Raw genomic sequence first — 25,526 nt, forward strand, 5'->3', positions numbered from 1 at the left:
TAGCTTCACAAGAATCAATCCGAGTTAGTGCTTGACCAACCATTCCCTGTGGATCGATAACCCCGGAATACTCCGGGTATTTGCGTGTACCTAAAAGCTACAACCAGTGAGCTTGTTCTCCTTTTCCTGTTCGTCACCTTCACCAATTAACATCAAAGTATCCCATACCTCTTTCGCCGTTTTGCACTTTCTTACTTTTGGGAAGATGGTTTCGTCTATAGCTCTGAAGAGAATATCCTTGGCAATGTTGTCCAGGTTGTTTCTCTTCCTATCATCACTTGTCCATTCTTCCCTAGGTTTGGGGACATACTTTGGTGTATCCCTGGTTTGCTCAGCAGCCGTGTTTATCATCATGATCTTGACTGGTCCAGATGTTATCACTTCGGCCATCTCATCATGGAGGGCTGATAGATACGCAAGCATGCGTGTTTTCCAGTCATCGAACCTGCTAAGATCAAAAAGGAGATGTCTCGACAACATGCTGTCCATTTTAAAAATTATCTCGTGCTTTGAAAATTTTTTCAAAAGATTTTTCAAAGAAGGATCTCTAGGCAATATAAACGAAGATTTATATCGATCAGAGAACTTGCTCTGATACCAATTGTTGGTCCCAAGGGGATGGGGTACAAGTCTAGAGGGGGGGGGGGGGAATAGACTTGTATAAGATTTTGCAAATCTTTTTCGACCTCTCGTGTGTATTGGACTTAGGATGTTTAGGTCCGATATCTCACAAGATGAAGACAAAGTTTTATGCGCAGCGGAAAAGTTATCCCCTTTTAGTTAGCACGAGTTTGAGTTAGTTCGAGAGGTGTGTTTATATGTAGTGCAATCGAGAGGTTAGCGAGAGATAAATGCAGAAAGTAAATGCGAGAGAGATTTTTAAGTGGTTCGGCCAACCCGCCTACGTCCACTCTTCTTCCAGAAACTCCCTGGAAGGATTGCACTAAAACTTCCCTTTTAGTACAATATCGAGCGCTTGAGCTTTGATCACGAAGCCCGCCTCAAGCCTCAGGTTTTTCGCCCCGCTTCTTGTTACTCCACCTATCGAGCACTTGAGCTTTGATCACCAAGCCCGCCTCAAGCCTCAGGATCTTCACTAGACAGCTGCCAGGTTACTCCGCCTCTCTTGCTTAATCCAAAGCAAGGAATTTTGGTTGTCACAGTTGAATGTAACAAGCTCCAATCTGACCACAAGCTATCGTTGAATAAACTTTGATGTAGAGCAGCTTCGGTCACCTTCTAGATGTGTAGCAGTTTAAGCTATGTAACTCTCTCAAACACTAAGATGTGTTTTCTCGCTGTTTTTGAATATCAGGATGATATTCCAATTTTAGCACTTGCACTTGAACGTTTGAGTCAGACACCTCTTTCGAATTTTCCAACTCTGTAACCCCTTTTTTTTTTTTTCGCTTTGTGTCTTCACGTCCTTTTTATATGAGAGTTGAGGAATAATTCCGTTGGAGGGAAAATTATTCCGTTTGAAATTTGTCTCCCATGATGTGTATGGGACTTGCATCTTTTCAGCATTCTTCATGGAGTGGTGGTCTTGTAACTTGAACCTTTTGTTTGATAGTGGATATTCCATAATCCACTTTCTTGAGTCCATGCTCCACTTGCTACTTTTGGTAAAAGTTACTCTTTTTAAATTCCCATTGATCCTCGTTTTAGGGAATAAGACCGACTTTGGATTGGTGCACCTTCTTTCCGTTTGTTGTGGAATTCTGATGTGGCATCCACTTCTGGCACCTCCTTAATATTTTATCTCCATGGTATTTTTCTTCTCCAAACTTTATTCATGCTTCCTGACTGTCATTTAACCTTTTGGAGAAGTGTCAGTTTATCGAGACCAAAGATGATGTCTTGAACTGGATTGTTGTATCGAGAGGTCCTGCCTCTCGAACTCTGCTTATGTCTCGAACTGGATTGTTGTATCGAGAGGTCCTACCTCTCGAACTCTGCTTATGTCTCCAACTGGATGGTTGTATCGAGAGGTACTACCTCTCGAACTCTGCTTATGTCTCGAGACTTAGTTGATGTCTCGCAGACCCTTATTCCTCCAGTGTCGTCTCGTGCCTTCTACTGATCTATCTATGAAATTACAACACGATTCTTCTAAGATGTTCATACAAGTTTACCTCAAGCTTAAATATTTTCCGAGTTGAGCTCAAGTTACCCGGTTGTATTTTCGCTCTTAGTTTACTTGTCGAACTTACATTGATTCCTATCTTTCGAGACTTTAGGGGATTCTAAATTACATTTTTGGTATCATCAAAACCTAATACATTATGTTCCTAACATAAATAATTAAGAATTTAATTATTCAATATTTTAGTTTCATTAGTTATTTATTAATTAATATTTTAATTAAGAAGATTAATTAATATTTTAGTTATTTAATATCTTAATCAAAAAAGATACATAATAGTATATAACGAATATTAATTTTTATTTTAATTAAACCTGATTTAATTTATTTAGTTATTTATTAAAGTATATAATTAAGCATTAGAATGATTTAAATGTAATTAAGTAAAAACCAATTTAATTAGTTTTTTAAATAAATAATTAAGATATTAATTATTTAATATTTTAGTTTCATTATAATATTTATTTAATATAAATAATTTTAATGTGAATATAGTATTTCGTATGAAGATTAAATAATATTTTAATTAAAAACGATTTAATAGTATGGACAAATATTAATTTATATTTTAATTAAAAAAGATTTAATTTATTTAGTTATTTATTAAAGTATATAATAATTAGTAAAGATTAAAGTTTAAACATTAAAATGATTTAATTGTAATTAAATAATATTCAATTGAATTAGTTATGTAAACTAATAATTAAGAAATTATTTATACAATACTTTAGTTTAATTAGTTGTTTATTTAATTTAAATGATTTTAATGTGTACAATATTCTGAATGAAAGATTAATTACTATTTTAATTAGTTAATAATTTAATTAAACAAGATTTATTATTCCGAACGAGGATTAATTTATATTTGAATTAAACAAGGTTTTTTTTTTTAGTTATTCAGTAAAGAATATAATAATTAGTAGAGAGCCTAATTCAATGAACGTTCATTCATTTCATTGAATGAGTCAATGAGCCTAACTGTTAGGCTCGTTCATTCATTGAATGAGCCTAAAAGTTAGGCTTGTTCCTAACAATTACGATTATTGAAGTACAACTATCTCTAATTTGCAATTTAGAATCGCATGATTGATTTGTGATTTATTAATTAGAATAAGTGCATATAATATTTTCGTTATCTTTTACAGTTATGGGTACACGAAGGTCATTGCATCCTGGATCCATAGATCCTTCAGTTCTAACATTTCAGCCAAGGCATCGGTCCAGATTCATATGGACGAACCGAGATTTTAATGCACATATTAAACCGTGTCGTTACGGTGGCCAAGCAGTAGTACCCAGCGATGAAAGGATGATCCATTACTTGCGCCTGGCTGGGTTATATGGCGTATCATATCTTGAACAAATAAGATTGGACCATTCATTGATTGCTTCATTAATTGAGCGTTGGCGACCGGAGGTTCACGCCTTTCACCTACCGTTTGGGGAGGTAGGTATAACACTTCAAGATGTTGAAGTGTTATTTGGCCTTAAGGTGGACGGACTTGCTGTAACAGGACGTCTTAAACGTTCTATCCCAGAATGGAAAGAAATGTGTAAGCGTTTGTTGGGATTTACTCCCTTAGATAAATTCCTGACGGAGTCCAAAACAAATTCCACTGCAATTTCACAAGTTCCACAGCTAACCGCGAATAGCACAGATGAAGATGTCCAAGTTGCTACGCGGTTTCATTTGATGCATTTGCTAGGTGGATTTCTTTTTCCTGAATCGGGTAATATGTGCGTCAATTTGTCCTTCTTGGATTTTATTTAAGATTTTGAGGCTTGTGGCCAGTACAGCTGGGGATCAGCTGTCTTAGCATGCCTGTATAGGGGGTTGTGTAAAGGAGCTGACCACAATACTTCCAAAGTCGGTGGTTGTACGGTGCTGCTCCAACTTTGGGCATGGGAGAGACTCCCTTTGGTTAGGCCAGAGTCCATTATACCGCATCAAAATTTTCACGGTTTACCAGCTGGTGCCAGGTTAGTTGTAATATATTTAAATTTTATTTTAAACGAATAGAATTCACTTGGTGTTTAAGTTCTTATGAGATGTTTTAATGAGTTGTTCTTACAAATATAGGTGGATATGTCCACATTTCTGGGGTGATGTACCCAATCACGTGATTCGTACATATCGCGATCAATTGGATCGCGTTAACCAAGAGATGGTACGTTCGTATAATTCTTGTATACGTAATTATTTATATAATCATAGGTCAAGTCTTAATCATCAAATCTATTTATTTATGTATTTTGCAATTTGTGTTCGAGCCTTATACAACTTTGTTGCCTGAATTGCCTGACTACTGCACTGTTGGTCATGCGATTTGGATAGCTCGAGTTCCGTTGATATTTTTTTATATCGTCGAGAACTACTATCCAGACCGGTTCTGCATGCAATTCAGCTGCATACAAGATGTCCCCATTCAAGTCCAGTACAGTTAGGAATTACACGCGCTTAACGGCCGATCTGGCAATTTCGATTGGTCCGAAAAACACGCTGACTATTTGTATTTCTGGACACAACGTCAGGGTTTCATCATCCCAATGGATAGGGTTAACAATCCCTATGCAACTGATGCATATCGGGTATGGTACCATACCCATGGTAGGCTNTTATGTCCAATGTGGTGCGTCATTAAATGATGCGGTTAGTATGTTTAATAGCGGTTTAAAGTTTTATTTTTTAAAACAGTGATTAGTAATGGTGAAATGATAAATATCTTATGTGATGATGTGTTGTATATTTCATGCAGATGCACTTCCTCCGTGATTTGCATATAAGTTCTAGAGAGGTTCCCGTTGACGGGGCGCAAGCTATTCAAAGACTTCAGCAAATACATGTTAGCACACGCGAGCATATAGTGCGTGCCGGGTATGGTTACTTTGTGGACGTCCCCCCCCCCTATATATTCAATGATGCACCGTATGATGCGCCAGAGGTGCAAGATCGACGTCCAAATGTGCGACGACGGAGAGGGAACGTGAAAGGCGAACCCGGGCGTGGTGGTAGGCGTATGCGTGCGATCAACCAGGCGGAGCAAGCTGAGGCAAACCAACACCGGCATGATGCAGATGATGATGATGGCGGGTTTGAGGATGTGAACGCACTCGCCATTGTGCCCGTTCCATACCGAGCCGATGAGCAAAACTGTGAGCCCCAGGCATTTACCAGTGGTGTTGAGATCGACGGTAGTAGCCATTCTACTGCTTGGGAGCAGGGCACCAGTTCATGCCCTAGCACTACCTATTGCTATCCACATTCACAGGGTAGCTTTGGTGGGTTCTCCCCGTATACCCCGGCGAGTCAAGTGTATGATCCCTCACAGCCGGGGTCATCCTACTATAATGCACCACCAACTATGGACCCGCAATTTGGACATCTAAATCGTCCCGCATACAACATTTCACCTTGGCCCCACCCAGTAGGAGATTTTGTTGTAGGCGAACTTCCTAGTCAAGGTGGTATGCCGAATAGTGATGAGTTCCTCGACGTACAGGAGCCACAGCAGCCGCAACAGCTACGAAAATCGACCCGAATAACATTTCCAACACAATGTGGAACACATCCCCGTCAAAGGTATATATAATTATATTCACGATTTCCATCATTGTAGGTGTTAAAATATTAATTGGATTCACGTCTTTCATGTTTGTAGGTACCCGTAACTCACACGGATGTAGCAGTAGTGTAGCTAGGTTTATTACTACATGATACATTTTCTCTAATCTTAAATCTTCCTATGAAAATGCATACGATTTGGTTAGTTGCAATTAACTTTGTGTTATGAATAGTAATATATGCTTACTATTATTAAGGTGCAAATTATGGCATTTTAGCACATATATTGGCATGAAACTGTTAACATAGGTTATAATATTGCCAGTGGTCTCTAAAATTATGAAATTAGACATTATTAATAATAATATTATTATTATTAGACATTATTATTATTATTATTATTATTATTATTATTATTATTATTATTATTGAAGACAAAAAAGGAAATTAAAAATCAGGCACGAATAAAAAAGAACTCCAAATTACAACATTATGTTATTACAAACCAGCATCGGCATTTGCATACTCTTCAATAGTGAAGTCGTACAAATCNTTATGTCCAATGTGGTGCGTCATTAAATGATGCGGTTAGTATGTTTAATAGCGGTTTAAAGTTTTATTTTTTAAAACAGTGATTAGTAATGGTGAAATGATAAATATCTTATGTGATGATGTGTTGTATATTTCATGCAGATGCACTTCCTCCGTGATTTGCATATAAGTTCTAGAGAGGTTCCCGTTGACGGGGCGCAAGCTATTCAAAGACTTCAGCAAATACATGTTAGCACACGCGAGCATATAGTGCGTGCCGGGTATGGTTACTTTGTGGACGTCCCCCCCCCCTATATATTCAATGATGCACCGTATGATGCGCCAGAGGTGCAAGATCGACGTCCAAATGTGCGACGACGGAGAGGGAACGTGAAAGGCGAACCCGGGCGTGGTGGTAGGCGTATGCGTGCGATCAACCAGGCGGAGCAAGCTGAGGCAAACCAACACCGGCATGATGCAGATGATGATGATGGCGGGTTTGAGGATGTGAACGCACTCGCCATTGTGCCCGTTCCATACCGAGCCGATGAGCAAAACTGTGAGCCCCAGGCATTTACCAGTGGTGTTGAGATCGACGGTAGTAGCCATTCTACTGCTTGGGAGCAGGGCACCAGTTCATGCCCTAGCACTACCTATTGCTATCCACATTCACAGGGTAGCTTTGGTGGGTTCTCCCCGTATACCCCGGCGAGTCAAGTGTATGATCCCTCACAGCCGGGGTCATCCTACTATAATGCACCACCAACTATGGACCCGCAATTTGGACATCTAAATCGTCCCGCATACAACATTTCACCTTGGCCCCACCCAGTAGGAGATTTTGTTGTAGGCGAACTTCCTAGTCAAGGTGGTATGCCGAATAGTGATGAGTTCCTCGACGTACAGGAGCCACAGCAGCCGCAACAGCTACGAAAATCGACCCGAATAACATTTCCAACACAATGTGGAACACATCCCCGTCAAAGGTATATATAATTATATTCACGATTTCCATCATTGTAGGTGTTAAAATATTAATTGGATTCACGTCTTTCATGTTTGTAGGTACCCGTAACTCACACGGATGTAGCAGTAGTGTAGCTAGGTTTATTACTACATGATACATTTTCTCTAATCTTAAATCTTCCTATGAAAATGCATACGATTTGGTTAGTTGCAATTAACTTTGTGTTATGAATAGTAATATATGCTTACTATTATTAAGGTGCAAATTATGGCATTTTAGCACATATATTGGCATGAAACTGTTAACATAGGTTATAATATTGCCAGTGGTCTCTAAAATTATGAAATTAGACATTATTAATAATAATATTATTATTATTAGACATTATTATTATTATTATTATTATTATTATTATTATTATTATTATTATTGAAGACAAAAAAGGAAATTAAAAATCAGGCACGAATAAAAAAGAACTCCAAATTACAACATTATGTTATTACAAACCAGCATCGGCATTTGCATACTCTTCAATAGTGAAGTCGTACAAATCATCCGTCATTATTTCCATCCCGCACTTGTCGAATTCTATCAGGTGAACCTCTCCAACGTCATAGTTGAAAAACACCAAGTACCTGATAACATTGCGATGCCTACATAGAATACGTCTGAGGAAAGCATGTTGTTCACCGTAGTTGATCAACTCTCAAACATTTATGAACGTAAGGGTGAAAGTGTCGTATCTAACGTCAACAGTGTCACCCTCAGACTCGGTCCAGAAAATGAAGTTACTGAGGATTGATTCGTCGTTACAGAATTCAATAAAATCAATCGCCAACGTCCTACAACCTGAAAGCGTAGTCAATCCAACATCTAAATTAATGCTGGACGTGGCTGGTATGAAGATAGCTTCCCCATCCTCGGCGGGTTGGCGCTCAATACCATCGCCATGTGCCTCGGGCAGATCTAGTTGTTCTTTATTTCGTATCACAAAAAAAATGAAATTTAAAATAACCAACGTGTCTAAATATTAAAACATCATCCTCTTGGAGTCCATGCGCGTCAATGAAATCCTCACAGCCGCGATACAAATCCATATCTTCAACAAGTAATTCCCACGGGTCTGCATGCCCATGAAAGAGTTGAGCAGTACGGTTTACGTGTTGAAGGAGGTGTAAATGCATGCATTTGGGAAATTCCAACATATAAGGCGAGGATGACCGACTGTCCGTGTACAGAAAGAAGCTACATTTAAAACAAATTAAAAAATTAGATCACAAAACATGTTGCAATTACAAATGAATAATATATATGTAATTGAATCCGTACGACGGTTGCTAATGCTTCCGAGATTGAAGTTGATCGACCCTTGCAGAAAACTGTTGAGGAATTGTTCTGCACGCCGTGGAGTATTGATATTTGATGGGAATATTCGTTCGAAACCCATCACTTTCATGAGAACTAACCACATTTGTGCAATGGTTAGGGTATATTTCGAATGCGATCGTTGTCTACTGATTTTGAAAATGCTGTAGTGACGACCATGGATTGTGTGTAGAAAATACGAAATTGTATCACCTTCCACGACGTGTGGAACCTCCTCAAAACTAAAGGATGCAAACATATCCATTTTGTTACTGATAATAAGGATTTGTAAATGCAAACAATGTTCAGAATTTTTTCCAAGTGATAGTTCGGGCATTGCCATTGTGCATGCATTATATAGGATTCAGACAATGAGCCTAACAGTTAGGCTCGTTCTTTTTCTTCTTTTTTTTTAAAATATATTTCGAGGCTTTTATTTTATTTTTTTTACTTCGGTGTAATTAAATTTAACATGGAAACCCAGCCAGCATTTAACGCTCAAATGAAGTGACAAGTCACAGCCTAAACGGGCCTAATAGTTAGGCTCATTCTTCTCCTTTTTTCCTGAAATTTATTTAAATGCGTACATGAGAACATTATTTTCGACACATTTGCTTAAATTCTTCTATTATCGCATCGATTCTTCTAAATTCGCGCGATAACTCATTCTGAACACCTGATAAAATTTCCACAGGTTCTAATGGGCTTGAATTATTTCCAGCAGCGGTTGAATTTTGTGAAGATGAAGTCGAAGCCGCATTACTTTCGCCAACAAATGATGCAGATGAATTTTGTTGCCTTTGGTTGAAGGTATTAAAAGCGGAAATAGCTTCATCTTTAGATGGGAAAGACTTATATAAATTGTCACTAAATCGATGAACTTGTGATTTTGCGTCCTCCCAATTGTCATATACTCCGGGACAACGACCAACGAATACAACATAAGTTTTCTTTCCCTATAATGAAAATTGTTGTTAAGCAAAAATTAAAAAAATATATATATAAATAAAATTATTACCATTAATGTAAATCGACTTGCTTGAAATTGGTATAGAATGGATGAACTTGATAAATGAAAGAGTTTGCTCGGACTGCCAAGTACTAACAGCTCTTTTGAAATGAAAATCCGCAAATATGAGATATAGGACGAGTATATATAGGCTATACTATATATTATTAGTCTGAAGAACTCTATATGAATTGTGTTTTCACAACTTTGAAGTGACAACACACTTAGGAGGCCTGAATGAGCCTAACAGTTAGGCTCATTTGCGTGCTTTCTTTTTTTTTTTTTTTCTTTTTATAAATTTCAGTTCAAATAATGACTAAAAGTACAAGAAAAATGGAAGTGGAAGTGACAACACACTTAGGAGGCCTGAATGAGCCTAACAGTTAGGCTCGTTCGCGAATGAGCCTAACAGTTAGGCTCGTTCGCGTGCTTTTTTTTTTTTTTTGTTGAAAATTTCAGTTCAAATAAGGATTAAAAGTACAAGAAAAATGGAAGTGGAAGTGACAACACACTTAGGAGGCCTAAATGAGCCTAACTGTTAGGCTCATTCGCGAATCTCGCGTGCTTTTTTTTTTTTTTTTTTTAAAAAATTTCAGTTCAAATAAGAATTAAAAGTACAAGAAAAATGGAAGTGGAAGTGACAACACACTTAGGAGGCTTGAACGAGCCTAACAGTTAGGCTCGTTCGCGTGCTTTTTTTTTTTTTTTTTTTAAAATTTCAGTTCAAATAAGGATTAAAAGTACAAGAAAAATGGAAGTGGAAGTGACAACACACTTAGGAGGCCTAAATGAGCCTAACTGTTAGGCTCATTCGCGAATCTCGCGTGCTTTTTTTTTTTTTTTTTTTAAAAAATTTCAGTTCAAATAAGAATTAAAAGTACAAGAAAAATGGAAGTGGAAGTGACAACACACTTAGGAGGCTTGAACGAGCCTAACAGTTAGGCTCGTTCGCGTGCTTTTTTTTTTTTTTTTTTTAAAATTTCAGTTCAAATAAGGATTAAAAGTACAAGAAAAATGGAAGTGGAAGTGACAACACACTTAGGAGGCCTAAATGAGCCTAACTGTTAGGCTCATTCGCGAATCTCGCGTGCTTTTTTTTTTTTTTTTTTTAAAAAATTTCAGTTCAAATAAGAATTAAAAGTACAAGAAAAATGGAAGTGGAAGTGACAACACACTTAGGAGGCTTGAACGAGCCTAACAGTTAGGCTCGTTCGCGTGCTTTTTTTTTTTTTTTTTTTGAAAATTTCAGTTCAAATAAGGATTAAAAGTACAAGAAAAATGGAAGTGGAAGTGACAACACACTTACAGCACGTTTGGTTCACGGAATGAATTTTGAGGTAATAGGAATGCTATTCCATAAGGAATGGAACAGGCAAGGAATAGAATAGGAATTGTATTCTATTGTTTGGTTCGCGGAAGGAATGGACTTTAGGAATTATATTACAGTGTTTGGTTGGTTTAGGGAATAGAAATGAAATATATTTTAAAAGACGAAAATACCCCTATAAAATATGTAATAATAATAATAATAATAATAATAATAATAATAATAAGGACATTCATGTTATTATTAATGATATTATTATTATTATGTAATAATAAAATAAAAATTATAACAATATTAATAACAATAATAAGAAAAAAGGAATAATAATAATAATAATAATACAAAACAAAATTATATATAAAATAATTTTTTAAAACACAAATTAAAGTTTTTGATCCCACATTGATAACTCATGAAGAGGAGCTCATTTGAGCTCCTCTATATAAGAGAAGCATTGTTTCTCTTTTGAAATTAACAACAAGATGAGGAAGCTTTAAAGAGCAAAAACTCATTCATTTAAAAGAGTCTTAATTGATCTTAGTTTCAAGTTTTTTTTTTAAATAAAAAAATTTATTATTATTATTATTATTAATTACATTTTTAATATATAAATAAATATATATTTAAATAAACAAATATTTTATATAAGGATTATAATATAATAAAAAGGGTATTTTTGGTACTATAGTATAAAAGCTATTCCCAAATACTTGGGAATAGCTAATACTAGGGGGTCCCCTAGGAATGGCTATTCCCCTTGCAAAGGGAATAGGTCATTCCCGGGAATGCTATTCCCAGGAATAAAATGACGAAACAAACAATGGAATAGGTCTATTCCCGGGAATGGTATTCCATTCCCGACCTATTCCACGAACCAAACATGCCGTTAGGAGGCCTGAATGAGCCTAACTGTTAGGCTCATTCGCGTGTTTTTTTTTAAAAAAAATTTCAGTTCAACTAATGAGAATGAACCTAACAGTTAGGCTCATTCAGTTACGCTCATCCCTATTTAAATTGCATGAATAGTCGAGTCATCATTTCAAGAACTTATTGATTGTGTACCGTGAATACTCAAGGATATATTTGTAGAGTTTTCGAAGGTCTCATGCCTCAACCGTCAAAGTTATAACCACACCAAACGTTATTTCGCACACACATTAAATGGAAGGAAATTATTGTATGCAGTTGTAGAGCATACATCGCGAGATGAATATATTTGTTTTGCACCTCTATCATGTGTAAAATATATGAATATGTTAGGACTAAATGTGCCGGATCCAATAAATTTTCAAAATTTTCAAGATGTCGAGCGTTATACGTATGACATCCTCCAACACAACTTACAAACACTTCTTCTTCCATCACGTGAGTCATTTTATATTTTCTCATTTTTTGTTTTCGTATTATTTTAAATTTAATTTATAACTATTATTTTGTATGATGTAGCTTGCAATGATCAAAAACATTTGCCGGACGTTACTAGATCTACTATTGCATGGTTTTCTGTTACAATTATATCGCGTGTGACAATGGTAACTTTGTTCATTTTACGTCAATCTTTAGAAAATTAATAATTCTACCGAGTTTCTAACTTTATATATTTTAGAAAATTCCACAATGCATGTATCGACATCTAATGCAGCACTTGACAACAACTGCCATTTTGAAACATGGTCCGTGGTTCGCAATAGAAGTTTCTGTTGAAAACATGCACTTTACAACAGGAATTGCTGAATTCATTAGGGCGAATGAGTTAAGCCGTGCAGACAGGGTGGTTTTTCGACATACGGGTTTCTTCACTTTTGAAACCTTCTTCTATGATGTATTCGGCAACTTCAAAACGTATCCCTACCGTCGTTTTACAAACCAGATTCCTGCTCGCCCTTACCCACATCAGACAGGTAACTACAAACTTTAATGTGTCGCCTCATTGTAACAATTTTTTTACATACTATTTGAACAATTAATTACTCTTTTTGGTGCATTAGACCGAATTCGTGTTAAGGCGAAGTCTGCTCTGCCCCCAGCATATTCACTTGATGTGCAAAGATGTCGTTCATTCTATACTGATTTCTCAAGACCTCTTGCGGTGAGGAACAATATTCAATCATAATATTTTACCTCATCATCTATCATCTAAGTATTATTTACTTATTAATTTCCTTATTACGTTTCTGTAGAGGGATAAATTGGCTTCATTCCTTAGGGTTTCAGATGCGTTCTCTGGTCAGACGCTTAAACTACTAGTTGGATCACGAAACATGGAGGTTTACTTTGACACAACTTTTTTCGCAGAACAGTGGGAGGAAATAACAACGCATTTTAAAATTGAAACAACAGATGATGTTGTTTTATTCACAATGGAAGACAATGTTGTACTGCTCATGGTTATTGGTCAATGTCAAGTTGAAAATATTTATCCTTGGTCGGTTAAATATTTCATTCATGACAATGTGTATGGTGAACTTAACACATTAAATATATGATATTAAATATGAAGGAATTGTTCGACATCTTTTTTTGTGTTATTGTTGGATAAGTTTGAAAATTCATAACACCAACATAAAAGGGGGGAAAATGTACTAAACGAGTCTAAAGGTTAGGCTCAATGAGACAAATAGAATTCACCTAACCTTTATACGCTTTTTCAGTATTTTTTTCCCTCCATTCACTCAGCAAGTTTTCAATACTTATTGCCATGTACTTTGTGTTTATATATACCATGCAACACCTACTCATCAAGTCTTCAAAACAAACAACATACTCCAAAACAGACAACAAACTCCAAAATCTCTAACTCTTGTCCTACCACATTCTTCTAAGACAATATGGCGGATGTTTCAGATAACAATTGCCAATTCTTCATTTTTTGGGGTGGTGAAATTTGTCAATATTCAACACCACCTCAGCTTTATTACACACTACCCCCCCAGTTGGTCACTAATATTCATGTCAATTCCAGATTACCTTATGTGGTCAATCTAATCCGGAATGCAATGGGAGTAAGTTCGGATTGTATATTACAAATTACTTCCCGACTCCTTATCGATAGTCCAATGGGTGTAATGCAAATGGCATATCGTATAACCAATGATGCAGAGTGGGAATACTTTGTATTCCAAACAAAAAATATGGGTGAGCTACACATCTATGTTACACCAGAGCTTCACAACCCTTCACCGTCACAGAACACATTCACTGCTTTATTGGCCGGCCACGAATCATCCTCCACAGGTTTTGGTGCATACGAACCATATGTCGAATTCTTTCGTCAAGAAAATCTCTTGGAGTCACTAACCATTAATACAGAACAACCTTCCAGTCAGACGTTCTTACCAGAAACCTCCGAGCAAATCGGGTCATCACAGACTAGCTCATCTGAAGAGCTAGTATCAGGCTCAGACAGTTCAAATGAAGGAGCTACAACTCATGACTGCAATGATCAATTTACATTCCCTTTTGATTCATTGCAACAAGTCAGACAGGAGGATGCACAACCTAGTTGGGGCAACAGGGTAGCTGATTCAGAGATCCCATATTTTCATGCCCCGGTATCATTTAATACCGGGTTTGAAGAAGAGGACCCCGATAGGTTGCTGTCTTACGATCCTGAATCAGGGGTGCTTCAGATCGGAATGGTTTTCCCGAGCTTCGCCGAATTAGAAACAGCTGTTAGCATTCTCCACGTCCGTGAAAGGAAAGGATTCCGATCCACCCACAAAAAAAGGTGCCTCTTGGCGGGTGGTGTGTAGAAACTATATGTCGAAAGAAAACCCGTGTTGTTGGATTTTGTGTGCAAGTAAATTGAAAGGGCCCACCGGGGAATGGCAGATCAAAAAAATGACTAGTCCCCATACATGCAGACATGATTTCAATGACAGGAATATCGACAAAATGTGCAGAAGCAAACTTATTGCCGCTCTTGTCACGCATAAGATCCGTGACGATCCGCAGTACAAAGTTAAACACATACAAAGCGATGTGAAAAATGAGTACGGATTAGACGTGACGTTACAAAGCGATGTGAAAAATGAGTACGGATTAGACGTGACGTATCGAAAGGCTTGGTACGCTCGTCAAAAATGCATTGAACAAGAGTACGGCAAATTTGGAGATTCCTACAAAGAGCTGCCCCTTTTCTTGCAGTCGGTGCAGGCAACAAATCCAGGCACAGTGGTAGAAATCAAATACACGGAGTCCAACCAAGGAGCCCCGTACTGCGATTTCTTGTATGCTTTTTGGGCTTTTAAGCCCGCGATTGACGGATTCCGATTGTGCTGCCTGGTTATTGTAGTGGATGGAACACATCTGTATGGAAAATACAAAGGCCACCTCCTTTTAGCAGTCGGGATGAACGCTAATCGGGAAATCTTTCCAGTTGCATATTCAATTGTTGACTCTGAAAATGCGGAAAGCTGGACTTGGTTCATGACACTACTAGCCACACATGTCTTCCCCAATCATGAGTCGATGTGCATCATTTCGGATAGGCATGCTGGGATCGATGCGGCATTCCGGGATTCGCCTGCATTACATCCGCCACGAGTCCAACGCCGATACTGTCTTAGACACATCCGCAGTAACGTCATGACCCGGAACAGGAATAGGAATTTGAGGGCATTAATCTAGGAAGCTGGTACTGCAACCACACGTAGAGATTTTGGGAACAAGATGGAGAGAATGAGAGCTGAATGGCCTGCAGTGTACAATTATCTGGCAAGTATTGACGCTGAGAAATGGGCATTGTCTCACGATGGTGGTCACCGCTATGGGCTAATGACAACCAATTCATCCGAATCGTTTAACAATTCACTCAAGGGTTGTCGTATGTTGCCAGTGACTGCGCTAGCCAGACTCACTTTCCATAAAATAAATATAATGTTCGCAGATAGGAGAACAGCTGGCCAAAGGATGCGGGAAGCAGGGTTGCGTTGGCCTAAGAAAGTTGTTGAAGAGTTGGCACAACGAGAGCAACAGGCGTCCAATGCAACCATTGAGATGTATAATGACTCAACAGGATTATACGGGGTTGCTCTTCAAAGACGGCATGCCACACAACGCCTGTTGCGATTTCATAAAGGTTGTTTGAACGACTCTAGCTGCGATTGTGGAAAGTGGAACGTCAACACCTCCTTACCTTGTGCGCACATCATTGCAGCATGCCTTCAAAATGTTACGTATGACTCATTTGTGCCAGATGTGTTCTCCATAGAACATTACATAGCCAGTTATGCAGCTGATTTCTATCCCCCGTGCAATGAAATTCAATGGACAAGTGAGTTCATTCTACTTCCACCTTCTTCCGCTACGCGAGATTCACGCCCAGGCCAACGATGAACCCGTCGCTTTCAAAATGAAATGGACTTTGAGAATACGACAGCAACAAGGCGATGTAATTACTGTAAGGCACGAACTCATGCTTCAAACCAGTGCCCAGCGTTACATTATCACTCGTAGGGTATATTTTTTATTTAATTGCAAACATTGTATCACAAATTCGCAGTTTGATAATCCACTTTATATATTTATCTTATTATAACTCAATTTTTTTCTTTTTAGTCATTAACAAATCAAAATTATATTAATTAACTATACACAATTATTACTATTCATTAATATAATAATTACAATCATAAATAATTAGTTTAATTAAATAATTAACAAATCATCAATATATTTGTTAAGTAGTATAGTTTGGATGTTCATCTTAATTGCGGTACACACCGATTTGAATTTTTCTTCAAAAATTATTTGCATAAAATTAAACTCCAACTATTTATATTTATTAGATATATAAATTGGATTTATTGTTTTATTCATCCCAACATTTCAATGTTTTTTTTTGAACTAAAATAAAACTAAATTTTTTGCCGTGTTCATTCAAAAAAAAATAAAATTTTGCCATGTGAATTTAAAAAATCAGGCCAATAATTAACAAATCATCAATATATTTGTTAAGTAGTATAGTTTGGATGTTCATCTTAATTGCGGTACACACCGATTTGAATTTTTCTTCAAAAATTATTTGCATAAAATTAAACTCCAACTATTTATATTTATTAGATATATAAATTGGATTTATTGTTTTATTCATCCCAACATTTCAATGTTTTTTTTTTGAACTAAAATAAAACTAAATTTTTTGCCGTGTTCATTCAAAAAAAAAAAAAATATTGCCGTGTGAATTTAAAAAATCAGGCCAATTGCTAAAGTATTCTACTATTATATAACATGTGTATTTGTTTCTGTATTTTCTGGTATTTTGATTTTTTTTTAATAACTATGAATGAGCCTAACTGTTAGGCTCATTCTCATTGTTGTAAAGTCAATCAAGCCTAACAGTTAGGCTCTTTTCCCTTATTAGAGAATCATCCCAATTCCTCCTAGTTTTGGGAAACCATGTTTCCCAATTTCCACGGTGAGTAAATGACTCAAAATAATGTACCTACAGTACAAAAATAATGTACCTTCAGTACGAAAATAATATATTTTTTATTTTTGGTCCACACAGTTGTGTGGACCATGGTCCATGCAATAATGATGGATGGCTATCATCTCATCGATCTATGTATGTCACGGGCAATTGTATTTACTTATTACATGCCCAGTACAATCTTCAAACTAACATTATTTCAGTCTGCTTTAATTTTTCGTTATTAGGGAGATGTTTGCTCATTGCGTATACTCGCCTCATCTCATTAGTAATACACAAATTTTATCTCGTCCTTGAGTGAAATGTCTACTCATTGCGTTCATTCATCTCATCTCACTAGTAATACACCAATTTTATCCCGTCGTTGATGAGGGAGATGTCTACTCATTACATTCACTTATCTCATCTCACTAGTAATACACGAATTATATCTTGTTGTTGAGGAAAATGTCTACTCATTGCATTCACTCATTTCATCTCACTAGTAATACACGAATTTTATCTCGTCCTTGAGGAAAATGTCTACTCATTGCATTCACTCATCTCATTTCACTAGTAATGCACGAATTTTACCTTGTCGTTGAGGGAGATGTCTACTCGATCATTGCATTCACTCATTATATTATCTCATCTGATCTCACTAGTAATACACGAATTTTATCTTGTCGTTGAGGGAAATGTATATTCATTGCATTCACACATCTCATCTCACTAGTAATACATGAATGTTATCTTTGTGATCATGCATGAGAAATAAATAAGACAATGAAAATACTATTTGTATTTAATTATTTATTACACACCTGCTTTCATTTTTTTTGGTGAACAATAGGGACCTACACACCCGCTTTTATTGAGTTAAGATTCTAATGACAATCTAGGTAGATTTATCTTCTTATGATCTTTTACTAGCTAAACTCACAAGACAGACTTCACCTAAGTGCACATTAAATTAAGGTTGTGCACTTTCCATAAATCAGGCATATGAAATTATGGATCTCTCAAGCTGACTAACGACTACATTAGGCCTTCACCAACCTATAGACCATTCATATTTAATTTTAGTCTTCAATTTGCTCAAATATAATCATGGCCTATCAACCAAGATTCTTTAACTTTGTTCAACACAAATTGGCCTGGTCACTATTGGAATTGAAGCCCAAATTAAACAAAATTGTTGCCATGATCAAAGATGGAGAAGAATTTCTCCAAGACCAGAAGATCCAAATTCTTTATTTGATAATAAAGCACATGTTCTATTTTAATTAAAAGGTTAAATTTATAGTGAGATTATGCATGTATTGTTTTATAAAGTTTATATTCAATACATTCTATTAAGTGTGCATGCGGAATAATTTTTGTGGGCTAGCTTTTTTTGTAGCTTTTTTTTTTTTTTTTGAATACGACTGACCCTATTACACCCTATTACATTGTAGTATGTGTTCATCTATACTTTTCTCAGCCTGTTGAAGCACAAAGAGTCAATTTCGATATCTCTTCCACTGAGGCTCGAACTCATGACTTTTTACTTGAGGGAGGCCACTACATGCCATTTGAGCACAAGGTGCTTGGCTTGTGGGCTAGCTAATTAAGCAATACATTATTGAAATATCCTTCTGTCTAGTAGAGTAGAGGTTCAAATTAACCTTGTAGGTTTTACCTACTATACTTTTATAGTCAACAATTATCACATGTTCTGGGAAGATTGAGATTGTTGAGGACATTAATATTTTTCTCAAGCTGGATGTGTAGTCTGTAGCCTGAACTAGAGCACTGAGATGATAAACTAGATAAGTGGTTCACAACGCACCCATACCAACTATATATCCATCCAAAAACTTTACCACTATATTATTATATTATACTGGACTTCACCTTGGTGAAAAATTAAATGTCTAATCTATTATAATTATTAAAGGATTTGAATCCAATAGGAGAATAGCAAAAGTAAGCAAACAGAAATGGTAATGAGTATCAAATTTTATAGGGTGCAAAAGAAACACAACCTTAGTCTAAAAAATGTTTACAAAAATTTAGGTTAAGAAATGTCCACAATATCAACAAAGAGAACGAAGTCAGACATTTCCTGGCAGCAAAGGGCACCTAAAAGACTGGGTGCTACTGCCCTTCAAAAGTAGAAGTCATTGCAACTAGGGAGGCACTAAGTTGGACCAAGTTAAAAGGTTAGGATTACATTCATTTGGAAACGGATTCTCTACTGCTCGTCCAAGCTGTTTATTCGCTTGGTATTGAATCTTCTTTTGATCTGCTAGCCATTGATGTAAAAGATCTGTTGTATTTGTTCCAGAATGCACGTCTTTCTTTTGTTAAACAAGTCGCGAATATGATGGCCCATCTCATTGCTAGGGAGTCTTGTTCTGAGTCAACTTGTGAGGAGTGAAACTTTTCGCCACCCTCGTTTATCCTACTGCTTTGTACTCGGATTTGAATTAATGAAATCGTTCTCGTTTACTTTCACAAAAAAAAAAAAGATCCAAGTCGGATTACTTTCAGCAACATGCAAACCAAAGAGAGTGGTCGTGTGTAGGTGTGTCGGGTCGCCACCCAATCTACAAAAAATATTTGTCTCTCAATGAATATGTTTAACTAAACACTTCCAGTATCACCTCATAAGATCTCTTAGCTTATACTTTCAAGCAAGTGATAGATGGGATCTCTAACATTAATTACTAGCTTAGCATATATGCTTAATTAACTTTATTTATTACTACAAGAGAGTCAATTTTATAGTTTAATGGTACGTTTGAAAGTATTTATTCCAATAGACCATATGATAACTTGTCCAAATTTTTGTCAAAACCAGCCTGCTATTGCGGTTTCTATCAGGTTAATTGGCCTATCACACTTCCAAAACAACAACATTAATTTTCATATCTAAATCACCAGATTTATTCCATCTAATTAATGAGATCGAATCTCTTATTAAGTTTATTTCTACGTTTTTCCTTGTTTCCGAAACCTTGTTTATTTTCCTAAAATTTGTTGACTCGCATTCTTCAAAGTATCCAAATTCCATATCAATAAGATAATTAAGATCATATATATTATTTAACAGAAAATTTATTATACCCATATAGGATTTAGGAAGAATGATAAAGGTTGAGCCACAGTGGATGCGTTATTGACTGTCTACTACAATATGATGTAATAGAGTCAGTAGTACTCAAAATATATATAGGTTTTAGATTTAAATTTAAATTTTAATTATTACATAAATATAAATTAATAGCATAAATTATTGCGCAAAATAATCTTTTAAATTTAATAAATGCAATCTACTAATCTAAAGCACTACTAATTACGACAACTGAATTTCAACATTTTCACTTCAATCCGATATTAATCAAATATTAAGTGACAAATTCTTCAAAAATTCAGACACAATTGTAAATTTGTAGTATTTATAAGTTTTAAAACAAATATATCATTAATTTTAAGTATTTTAACAAAGAGGAAATAAAACAGAATTAATTAAGGATAGGGCCTGGGGAGCGGCATGAGTCACGTACTCACGTCCATCAAATTCAAAATACTTTTGGTCCTACCCAATCAAGAAACAATCCAACACAAAATTCAATCTTGATATTGTTGTTGTCCCAAAAAAAAATCCATCATTTTTTGTGAACAATACAATGTTTTTAATTTGTATACATTAATGAAATATTCTTCTTTAAAAAAAATCCTATTTGAAGTGTTTGATTTGGTCAATTAAGGTTGGACCAATTTATTGATAATTTATTAATTTTTTTGTTTTTTTTTTTAAATCAAGATAAGGGGTTACCCCAACTAGTCTAATATGTGAAGAGAAGGACTCTGCGGCACCCTAAGGATGTGATCTTCATTCACCAAACCAAGCACGTCCATCTCCGGGCTGTCAACCACTCTCATTCCGTGTTAATAACGAGTGGCCCATTTAACTAAGAGATCAGCCACACTATTCTGCTCCTTAAATCCATGGAGGACACGAACTTGTTGTCCGTCCTTCTAGTATGAAGGAAAAATGAAGAAAATTAAAGTAAGAAAATGAAAATTTGTAAGAAAAAGAGATCAGAGTGACGTCAGACATGGAAGGGCACATGGAGGGGATCAGTTTTGAAGCTGAATAATGCAATAATACTGGAAACAGGGCAAGTGGAGAAGATCAAACTCAACCAATTACTAAAATTTATTTTGTCTGAATACTTACTTGTTTTTCCAAAATAAAATAATTCCAAAACAGGGCATCAACTTCCAACTCCCAACTAACCAAGTCATATGGGATCCTATCACACTAAATATATTGTCCTTTGAAATCCAAAAACGTGTTATTTTCAATGTATTTACCAAGTAAAACATTATTCTTAATCTTAAAAAACCTTTAAAAATAATGTAACTGAGCTTTTGTTCCAACTGTGTAAGTAGAGGTGAAGAAGGGTTAGGTTGGTCCCAATTTGAGCAGAACCTTTCTTCAGAGATTTGGCATTAACGTAACCATTGGTTTCAGTTTCAAAGCTGGTTGTAGGTCGGTCCACTACTCTCAATTTAGGTTTAGTCGGACCACTAGTTCCAGGACTTTTTTTTTTTTTTTTTTTTGGAGAAAAAGTTCCAGGACTAATTAAGACAGGTATTGGTATCAACTCATCTTTATTTGGATCAATTTAAGGTAATTCAAGTCTGAATTGACCTACTTTTCACCTCTATCCATAAAGTTATAATAATAATAATAATAATAATAATATAATAATAATAATAATAATAATAATAATAATAATTCATATTTACAAATATTTATGATTAAAATAATTATGATGCACCATTTTATAAAAAAAAAATGTATCTAAAAAAAATGTGATTATAATACAAAATTTATGACTATGTATGTATATATAGGTCTTTCAAAAAAAAATGTATGTATATATAGGTACGTAGAATATTAGGAAAAAAAAATTTGATTTTTTATTATTGGCTGCAATATTGTCAAAATATTCTTCCTACCATGTTTAGAAAAAATGTCCTTGTTTAATAATTTTTTCCTATTTTGGTTTTGGTATCTTGATTGTTCATATGAAGATTGTACCTTGTATGTATTAGGGTTTTAGTAACATATAAGGGATAACATAGTATGAGGTGCAGAAGATAGCCGAATTTGTTAAAAAGGACGGGTGCAAAAAAAGGTACTCGGGAGTTGCGTTCTTATCAAGCAAGACATGAGAGATCATGTGACATGAGAGACATTTATTACTAGACTTCTGAACAATTTCAATGCTTAATAAATTGATCTTGATTTAGGTTGGTGCCAGTAGATTCAACCATATTAACATCTTATTGTATCACATTGCAGAATCTCAGTTATGACACACGGACGGACTGCAGTCCCATAGTAAAATCTTGACTGTTATAACTTAAGTAATCTATGTGAATATCATCTCATTGGAGTATAATTTTCAAAAAAAAAAAAACAGTGCATGTGTGGAAGTAAAGCGCGTGAGGTGAGGGAGAAAAAGATAGACAGGTGGGGAAGTGGACAATTAAGAATCCAAAACTGCTACTATTCCTTGGTTAGTATTATTTCAATTATATTCTTTGGGTGTTGGGTGTTGCGTGCGCTTTTGATGCTGAAATGAAGGGATGGCTAACGCTCCACCATTGCCTGCCTTATATTAATGCATGTTCTGTGTCGGTGGGTTAGTCGCCAATTCCTATAGCTTCTCATCATCTCATCCTTTTTTGGTCCATCAAACATATATTATCTACTCGATCCCTAATTTCAATTTAACATTTTCTCAACATTATATTGTGTATGTTTCATTTCATTAGAAATTTTCAAAGTTTCCTCCATTTATTTTTCAGTCTTTTATATGATTAAGGAAATTTGTAATCACTATTTAATTAAGGGTGTCTACATAATATATATGGTGTTGATTGGCACCATGATTCATGTACAAACTCAAGTAAAAAAATGTAAGGACAACGTTGATTTTTTTTGTCGATCAGTACCTATTATAAACTCAAAGTCTGTATGTCACCATTTACTTTAAGGTGGTATTATATTAGGTATAAGAGTCATGAGTGTCGATCAATATCTTAAAATTTACCTATATATTTGTTACAAGTTTTTACTTATATAACTTGTCATGTAAAAAGTAAATTGATCTTGAGTAGTTATTGAAATATGATCAATTTAATATATGTATGTGTGTGTATATGGATGTATTATATATTTTATATATATTTATTTATTTTATTAAATAATTTTTTATTTATTTTGATTTGAATGCTTATTATTTATTACCAAAAAAAAAGATTTTTTTTCATTAAACTCATTACAATTACCAAATATTTGATTTCAATTACGATCCCAACTTTAATGTTTGAAACAAATGTCCTCTAGTCTCTATCTTATAATTGCTGTAAATATACTCCTTTTTATTGTTGACATAGTTGCAAATATATTCTTTCATATGTTAACCTAATTATAAATCTAATACTTTAAATGAAGAACTAGATCAGATTTGCAACTAGCTAGGTTATTAACAATTAAAAGACTATATTTATACCAATTTAAAAACATGTGCTTAGATTTACAGCTAAATCAATAATTGATCTGGAGGGATTACATTTAAAACAATTAAAATACAAAGACTATATTAATAACTTTCAAACAATTGATAGATTAAAAGTAGGGTGTGATATTTTTACTGAAAAGATATAATATATTAAATGTGCACATTTATTAGTATTAGTTTAAATTTTGAGTTAAAACCGATCGAACATATATCTCCACATGCTATATATTTGGCTCAAATAAAATTGAACAGATACACACGTGATATGTAGTTTGAGAACCAAAATAATTAAGCATTTAATGATCGAGGATGAAACACACATATTATTGAATGGCATGTCATGTAAGTAGTGTTTTGTATTTATATATATATTTAGTGGGAGATTAGAGGAGTGTGTTTGTGTTTTGTTTTGAAGATTAGATGGGACCCAAATACGCAGCAGAATCACATGTAGACTTCCTGTCATCTTACACTAACACACCAAATCCAATCAGCATCCGATCGATATCTCTTTCATAATCTCTGTGAACAAAGAAATTTGAATATATATATGAAATTCAAAATTCCTGTTACATGTATATATATCAAATATGGGGTGTGGGTACAAGCTTTGGATATATAGTCCTCTGATTCTTCAGTTGATGTCTTGAAGACTCCATTGAAGGGCCTCCGAGTTTCAAGTGGCTTGATCTTCAGAGAAGAATTTATATGTTTGTTCTTCTGAAGGGCCTCCGGAATTATGTGGCTTGATCTTCAATAGGAGGTTTAGATCAACATGATAGGCATGATTTTCAAAGACGAACTTTTACATTTAGGATCATGAGGCTTTTATTTTCATGATCATGATATCTAATTCTCTAAATAAGCTACAAAGCTATTTCTATGATTTTTCCTAGGATGAATACATAGAAATAAGGTCTTATTTATAGCTGTAGGATAAAGAGTTTTGATAAGTTCAAACTCTTTAGATATTATCTAATTAACAAATTAGATAATATCAATATTATCCAAATACATTTAAATATATTAATATTGATAAGTAACAATATTTAGCAAATTTTCAGTGTCAACAATCTCAATACTCTGCATAATTAATACACATCATATCACTCAGTGTTCTTCAATTAGAGCATGCATATATGTATAGATTGGCAAATCTTGTTTACTGCAAATTAATTAAATTTGGAGATCATAATTAAGTTTTCCTACTTAGCTTGTTTGTATAAGCTAAGTTTTTGTATCTTATGTAATTAAAATGCATAGTCAATTGAATTTCTGACTATGTTTTATAGCGCAAATTACCCTTATTGCATTGGAACCTTGGTCCAAAATGATATTCAGATTATGTTCTTATAGTTAACATATTATATTATTATGTGTCTTCAGTTAATAAATTATGCACCTATAAATATATGAGGCGCACAATATGTTAATTAAATGCTGATACATAATTTATTAATTGCAAACACATAATATGTATGTTAACACAGATACGTAATGTGTTACTTGTAGTTAATAAATTATGTACGTGTAGTTAACATATATATATATATATATATATATATATATATATATATATATATATATATATATATATATATATATATATTATGTGTATTC

Source organism: Ipomoea triloba, chromosome 8, assembly GCF_003576645.1.
Source record: "Ipomoea triloba cultivar NCNSP0323 chromosome 8, ASM357664v1".
NCBI lineage: Eukaryota > Viridiplantae > Streptophyta > Magnoliopsida > Solanales > Convolvulaceae > Ipomoea > Ipomoea triloba.